Source organism: Euprymna scolopes, chromosome 28, assembly GCF_053919585.1.
Source record: "Euprymna scolopes isolate OS-2025 chromosome 28, ASM5391958v1, whole genome shotgun sequence".
NCBI classification, from domain to species: domain Eukaryota; kingdom Metazoa; phylum Mollusca; class Cephalopoda; order Sepiida; family Sepiolidae; genus Euprymna; species Euprymna scolopes.
Genome location: NC_136509.1, coordinates 90,393,294 through 90,401,756, shown reverse-complemented (window position 1 = coordinate 90,401,756; position 8,463 = coordinate 90,393,294). Strand labels below are relative to the sequence as shown.

The 8,463-nt window shown below is 30.2% G+C and overlaps 1 protein-coding gene across 1 annotated transcript in view; it reads left to right on the top strand.

The window, feature by feature from the left end:
- Positions 1-4,367: 4,367 nt before the first annotated feature.
- LOC145249717 (uncharacterized) overlaps positions 4,368-8,463 on the top strand; it is a 179,473-nt gene continuing 175,377 nt past the window's right edge. The window contains exon 1 of the mRNA XM_080111595.1: positions 4,368-4,508. The gene's annotated coding sequence lies outside the window, so the exon portion shown is untranslated. The remainder of the gene's footprint in view (positions 4,509-8,463) is intronic.

Here is an 8,463-nt window from a genome sequence, read left to right as displayed (position 1 = left end):
TGTATTATTATTATTATTGAATGGACACTAATATACCAGATTATTAAAAAAAAAAAAAAAAAAAAAGTTTATATTTTGACATTTGAAAGGGGTGCTCATTTTTTAGTTACAACATTATAGTAAATCTATCTCCCATTTTTTTTTTTTGTCCATTCCACTAAAAAAATTGCAAGAAACTGAACAGAAACAAATTTATAGTGGGTGTGGGGGCGCTCGTACAGGTCCGTCCCGTTTCTTCCCGAAAGAAGAGGTAATGCCAAAGAGGGTAACATTTTTTACTCAGCTTTGATCTCAAGCTCGAGGACATGTTTGTCTAATAATGTCAGCATTCCTGAAGGGGGTAATGCCTGGGTTGATATCTTTCTACGACTCAACAAGACACATACTCTACTCGAATTTGGATGTTCTTCCACGACATAGGCACCGCCAAAACGGGGGGGGGGGGCAGGTAAGTATTTTTTGACGGACCGTCTTTTTAAAAGTCTACCAAAACTCAGGTAATTATCCAATCAATACGAAATTTTCAGCGATTATTAAGAGAAGAATGAACTTTATAATAGTGTACTTATTTTTCATAAACAATATATTATATATATTTTTTTTCTGGCTTACAAACCTCCCCTTATTTTGAGGGGGTTCTAAATATGCTTAAAATAATCATCTGAAATTGAACAAAACATTATGTTGTTGTAAGGGACGGGATTATAGATTAAAAAAACAAAAAACTTGTTTGCATACCTTATTTTGATGTCTGAATATCAGAACTTCGATTGTGTTTAATTATCCCGCTTTTGAGTTTTGAAGTGTGAAATTCGGTAAATATGTTAAGTAAAATAATTCATTTAAGTTAAGCAAAACAAAAAAAAAATTTTTTTATTTTATTTTAAAATCTTTGATAAATAAATTAACAATTTCTTTTTAGCCCTAACCGAATAATGCATGACCATTATTAAACAGGGCAATGGGCATGCTTTGAAGAATCGATACAAAAAAAATAATCGATAAATATTGTGCCAAATTTGATCGAAAAAATGATATTTTTAACATAAGTATAAAATATCATTATTTTTTCGATCAAGTTTGGAAACGTTTGCCGCCTTTCGACTACGGTGGACCAAACGCGCTGAAATATTTTTTTTTATTCTGCTTTAAATTGCCCCCTCCCCATTTTGGAGACCCTGGCCCCCACATACATACACATTAAAAACCAAACTCATACAAATGGTCACCCATCTGATACTGGCCAGCCTCAGCGTTAATAATACATTGAAATTTTCGCCACTGAAAAATAAGTTTTTTTTTTTGGCTTTTTGGTCTTCCGTAGTTTGCTATTTTATCAAGTACAAATGTAAACAGTAATCAAATCGACTCGAAGTAACTGGTTGAGTGGTTGCCTATATGAATAAGTGGAATTATTTGAAATCCAGGTACTTACATTATAATATTTTTGCATATTCTCATAGAAAATCACCCTAAATCTTAGTTAGAAAAGAAATAAACAAATTAATTCTTTCAAAAACCTTTTTTTCTTTTTTTTAATTATTTATATACGTTTTTTGTGCAAAACAAAAAACGCCAATTGTTAACTTTTGGGGAAAATTTAATTAAAAATAGTAGAAAAAGTTTTACATTATTCTGTTTTCTATATGATAAAATTCAGGGTTTTATCTTTCTGGAAAAAAAAAGTTACTCCAAAATAATGGATTTTAATAAATGTAATTTCGTTTTAAAAAACAACTTGATTTTTCGGCCATTTTTGGCGGTGCCTACGCACGACAGAAACATTATACATGAAATCAATTTTAATAGGGGGAAATGTAGCTTTGAAAAGACACAAAAACAGCCGTACACGAACGACCCTATTAGCATTTACCCTATAGGAGTAACTCGGGCTATCGTCAATGCACCCCCCCTTTTTTTTTGTTGAGAAAGAGATAATACTTGGGAGAATGATATACTCGAACAAATCAGATCCAGCCCGTGTGTGTAAAAAAAATAAATAGCCGTCTTTCTTCAAGCAAAGCCCCTTAGCGGTTGATTGCTGACGCGCCATTTCAAATTAGGTTTTCTTCAAGTAAAGTACCCCGACGATTACAACGGACCTGAAAGATTAAGAAGCAATTTATTGAAATTAAAGAAAAAAAAAAAAAAAAACAGTACTCACTCCTCTGAATTATTTATTTTTTCAAATTTTTCAGTGGATTATCATCGAATGGACACTAGTCTATTAGATTGTCATTTTATTTTTCAAACTCAAGATTTAAATATTTGTAGGGTGTGCTCAGTTTCTAACGCAACGTTTTAGTAAATCGATCAGTAATCGATTCGATCACCCATTTTAGAATCACTCAACGTTTTTGTTAGGCTAAATTTCGCAAACTTAACCTTTTTTTAAGCAGTTTAGACGTATCAGTTCGATAATAATCCACTGGAAAAAAAATATATTATAGAGAGAGGGGTTCCGCTTCCTTAAGTGTGCAAAAAAAACAAAAAACATTCATTCAAACTTTGATAATAAAAACATGTTTATGAAATGATGCTCAGTCATCGGGAGACTGCTTGTAAATGATTCTTTGGTACTCATGCACTTTTTGATCCGTGCTGAAATAATGGTAAAACTATACAAACACCGTGGCAGCGAATTAACCCTACCCCTAACCCTAATCCTAACCCTGTCACGGTGTTTGTATAATAATACCGAAATAATAACGTTATTATTTAAAAAGGGGTTTGTATTACTGTACACAGATTCGAAAAAGTTGTCAAAAAACAAATATAGAACACATAAATGTTCTCAAAAGTTACTTTTCTACCTAACTGGATGTATTTTTTGTGTTTTTATTCAGTCAGCTCGAAAAACATGCAGTGTTTACCGATGTATGTACTGGAAAATTCAAAATGGCGGCCGACTCTCTCTCGGAGAGGGTAAGTTTGGGAAAAGGTATTATAAATAATAAACTAGATAAAATACTGTTAGAAATTCGCTCAATATATGTTACCATGACATAAGTTGATATATATTCGGTTGATTTTTAATAGTATTTTCTCTAGTTTATTATTTATAACATCTTTTCCAAAACTTACCGTGTTAAAGAGACAGTCTGGCGCAATTTTTAATTTTCCAATACATCGGTAAACGCTGTATGTTTTTCGAGCTGAAAAAGCATGTTACATTAAATAAAAACACAAAAAAATATATCCAGTTAGGTAGAAAAGTAACTTATCTTGCCTTTGATAACATTTATTTGTTCTATATTTGTTTTTTGACAACTTTTTCGAATCTATGTGTACAGTAATACAAACCCAAAAAAACATATTATAAAACTTTAATTAAACTTGGAAATACGATTTTTAAAAAATAGCGCGGATCAGTAAGTGCATTAACACCGATTTTTTTTTTCTTTGTTTTTTTTACTTTAATTATTCTAGTGTGCAATCAGTTATATCGGTGAGAAACTGTCTGCCGATGACGTCCTGCGAACACAAATTCGGAATAGAGGCGGCAACAACCATCGAAGAACTTTGTTCGAAGAAAGCTAATTGTCCATGTCCGAACCCATCGGTATTCCGGGAATACTATTCCCTAACGAGAGGAGCCTATCAGTCGACCGACAATAAATAATTTTCGCCCTCAGACGAATGAGGAGGTAATGCATGGGAGAGCCGTTTCCTGTGACCGAACGGAACAGATACTCTACTCTGACCGTCGGGTTTAAACACGATCACTTTTTAAAACGGCGGCTGTGCTAAAATGAGGCCGAGCCGACGTGTGGGTATGAAAATAACAATGTATTATTTCAGTACGAAACCATGTTCAAATCCACCGGTATTCCCCGATCAAAGTGCTTCAGACGACAGGTAAAAATGAATTCTCCTCCAAATGATAAGGTAATGCCTGGGAGGGTGTCTTCTTGTCTCATTATCACATCATTAATAAAAAAAAAAATTTAAAAAAAGGGCACCTGGGAGAACAAGATGATGGTCACGTGACTTATTCCGTAGAAAATGTTGACCGCCTTTCATTACTCTGTTAGTTTCGTATTAATTTATTTTTATTTCGTTATAATTTTGTGCTAAAATAAGCTCGATTATATTTTTTAACACTAACTGCAATTTGGGGGAGGATGTTATTTATTAAATAAATTAGATTTTAAAATCGTATTTTGTTTTTTTGTTTTTTAATTTATTTTTTAGTAAAGAAAGTAGGAGAATGAGACCCTCATAGAACTTATTTCTTTTATTATTTTCGAATAATATTCTTTTTAAATTATACAAAAATAATTATAATTTAATTTTTATAAAATAAAAATATGTATTTTATGTTTAAAAAGAGCAATTTTAAAAATACCTAATGTAAATTTTGTTTACGAAAAAACGGATTAAATTCGAGAAAAAAAATATCATTTTTTGAAAGTTTTGCTTTTTCTGTCAAAGGAGAAGGAGATTCTATCAATTCTTTTCATTTTGTCATCGACTTTTAATTATTTAATTTTAGGTTTTAAAAGAAGGTAAGAACGTTTTTGTTTTAATTAATTTATCATTCAAATTCAACCCTTTTTATTGGCTTTAATTCAGTCACCGGCAATGTTTTCTGACGTTTTATTTTATAAAAAAAAATTCGCAATGTTTGCATCTGTGCAAAAAATAATTGTCAGTATTTTTAAATTGCTCAAGTTGTAAAGAAACAACTCTTTTCTAGAATAGTGGCGCGGTTGGGTAAAAATCCCCTCCTGTTTTTTCTGTTTAGGAGCTATATATATATATATATATATATATATATATATATATATATATATATATATATATATTGGTACTAGTGCAGAGAGTGATCCGCCGGACGTAAATAATAACGTTATTATTTTAAAAGCCATTAACATGGGGAGGGGAGGGTGTTTTGTACCTACTCTATACTTCAACCTTACAATTGAATAATAAAAAAAAAAAAACTAATTAAACTTGGAAATACGATTTAAAAATAGCGCGGATCACTCTCTGCACACACACACACTGTTTTTGGCAATAAATATTAAAAGAAATTACTTTCAAATATTGTATAACCACATCAGTACATCACATTTCTTTTTGTCTTAGTTTTTTTTTTTTATTATTCACTGTAAGAATGTTTGGTGTAGAAGCAATATATATTGTTTTTGCCAAGAGACATTAGATTTACAAAGAAGTTGTTTTCAAATGTCATATGTACAGTAAAAATCACACACACACACATATATATATAGGGTAACACCCGGTGTTTATCTTTAATTTATTTATATATTTTCGATAAAGCATTTTCCTTTAAAATGACGACTTTTGAAGGTTTTCGGGTATGCTAAAAACGAATACAGCATTTAAATTTTCCGCAAAAAAAGTACTTAAGCAATGTAATCATTGGTTGCCATTTCATTAATTCTCTACTTCAATTTTTTGTCTTTAAAAAAAAAACATTGTAAAAAAATCAATGGAGGAATATATGTTAAAAACTCGATTTTGCAATAAAATCGATCAGCCATCTTACAAAATGTTGAAATTTAAATCCCGCAAATACTTTTTGTTGAACTTTTCAATGTTAACACATGTGGAAGGTTTAGAGAAAAAAATTGTTTTTTTTTATATCTTTTACTTTCTGTTTTGTTTTCATTTTAATAAATAGTTTATTAATAGTAAATAATACAATTATGTGTATTTATCATAGTTACGTACAGACGAGAAACACATTTTGTTTGATTATAGAAAAAATATCGCGGATCAGTAAGTGCACTAGCACTAAAATATCGAACGTAATTTTTAAGCCTTTAAATTGGCGGGTAGAAAATAATTTCGGACCAGAATTAAAATTTTTCGACCAAAGTTATTTTTTTTTTTATTTTTTTTTTTTTTTTTCGACGGCGCCGTTTTCCTAACAAAAAAAAAAAAAAAAAAAAAAAAAAGCGATTACAAAATTATTTGTCTCAAAAAGATAAAAAAAAATATCGAGTTAGGTAATTTTTGGATTTTCTAAAATACACGGTAATTTTTAAATGGTTGCTCGAACAGTTTATTTTTGTAATCAAAATTAAAAATTAATAAAAATATTTTTGGTGCTATTATTATATATATTATATTTTAGTACACTTATTGAACCGCGCTATTTTTAAATAGTATTTTAAAGTTTTACAATATCTTTTATTAAATTGTTAGGTGAAAGTACAGAATAGTTATAAAAAAAAAAAAAAAAAAACCTATCCCATGGTAAGAATGGCATTCTAAATAACATTTCAGCACGGTTCAATAAGTGCATACATAAGTACCACATTTTTTTAATATTATACAATAAGGTAAATAAATCGTTTTTTTTTTTTTTTGTTTGTTTAGTCTTCCGTTTCAGGAACCCGAGTTTAATTTTGTGTGGTCTCCTTTCGGCTGTTGTTCTTAAGCAGCCATGGAGGTTTATCTACATAAATGCCCCAAATAATTTTTTTTTGTTTATTTTTTTTTTATTTAATTATTTATTTATTCCTGAGACTGATACTTAAAATTCCGTTTACCCCTGTTGTTAATAATAAAAATAAATGAAAATTAAAATTATCAGGTCAAGTGGAAAAAAAAAAATGTCAACCTTTTTCTTCTTTTCGAATAATCGCCATTAAGTTAAAACCAAAATCCAAAAAGACATTCTTTAATGTCTATCTATATCGACGAAATGTCGGCTTATTTATTTATTTATTTGTCGAATTATATTTTTTTATCTTTATCTTTCAGGATTAAGTTATTAGCGTTTTAAAAACACTCTAATCGCCTCGAAAGTTTTTATATTTCTAAAGTGTTGACACCGACATAAAAAAAAAAAAAAAAAAAAAAATGGTTAATTATTTCAGTTGGAAATCAATCCACCATTTTTATTACTTGTCCCCCCCCCCTTCTTCCTTTCCGCAAGGTTTTTTTTTTTTTTTTTTTTTGTGAAGATCAATTGTCGATTTCGTTTTGGAAATCAGTAATTTAAAAAACTATTTGCATAAATATATATATAAAGGTAGGTTTAATTAATAAAAAATTAAGAAAAATAAAGAATATGTTTGATGTTGATAAAAACAAAACGTGCTCTGTAGTCTAAAGTTGTTTAATTTGCTGATGCATGATTTTGTCTTTTGTGTGGCCATTCCGTTTTTCACGCCTTTAATGTCCTACATGTGAAACAATAGATATCATCAATGTCATCACGAAAATAAGGGAGCCGAAGCAAACCTTTTTGCCCCCTTTTTCGTTTAAAATCTGAGGGAATGGAATATAGATTTATATTATTTATCTTTTTGCTCTAAAAGTTTTTGTTTTCGTCATAACTTTATTTTTATTTTTTTTAACTAAAAGTTTAAAATATTACCCGCACTATTTTTTTGTTTTTTACCAAAGTGAGTTTCAAAGGTTTTTTAATTTTTTTTTTTTTTTTTTTTATACTAAAATCGATATAACAGTTATAATTAATTCCGTTTGTTTTTTATGCTTATGCAGAATACAGACCGTGCTACATTTTTTTAGATAGGATTTTCAACGTATCCTTGAAATTAAATGAAAGTATACGATAGCTTTAAAAAAATGCGGCAAGATTTTTACGACGTGCTGTGGCTGCTGTGCTGTGCTCCACTGCTCCAGTGTATTATAAACACCCCAACCTCCCCATGTTAAGAACGGTTTTCGGAATAAACACACACACAACCTCGAAAACCGTTCTTAACATGGGGTGGTTGGGCATGTTGACACTATGCTGAACGAAGCAGGTCGTAAAAAAATACCAAAAATGTACCTCGAGTCCTTAACGAGTTTCCAAATGTTATTTCAGCACGGTCCGTATTCTTCATAAGTACTGTTTTTATAAGATTTGAAAAAAAAATCGTGTCGTCAAAAACTTTTAAATGTTTTTTTTTTTTTTTAATGAATATAAGTTTGATCATTAAAACTATTATTCTCATCTCGCTTATTTTCACAACGGTTTCGGTCAATGTAACTTGCGAATATACGGAATTTCAAATTTTACTCCACGAGGGTAGATTGTTCTCATTCTCTCAGGCATGGAGATATAATGTGTTCAAGTTCAGTTTGTGTTACAAAGGATTTACTTCCGTTTTGTGTGGACTGTTTAGTGTTTTGCTTCACATTGAATGCTCAGTAAAAATATCCCTTTTTATTTTTGTTTACCATTTTAAATATACTGTGTTATTCTGAAAAACAGCAGCAGCGTTCGTTTATTTTAAAACATTAATCAGAAGGGACTTTTTCAGGGCATTCATCCTGAAGCAGAACGGTCCGCACAAAACGGAAGTAAATCGTTTGTCAACAATCACACGCTAAACTTGAACAAAGCCTGTGATTTTGTAGTAACTTTACGCATTTGGCGTTCACATGTATCCATGGTTAAAAACGTTAATTAACAATCATTTTTAAGTGATTATCTTGTGCGATTGACCGTTTGGCGTTTAACCCTTATTAAGG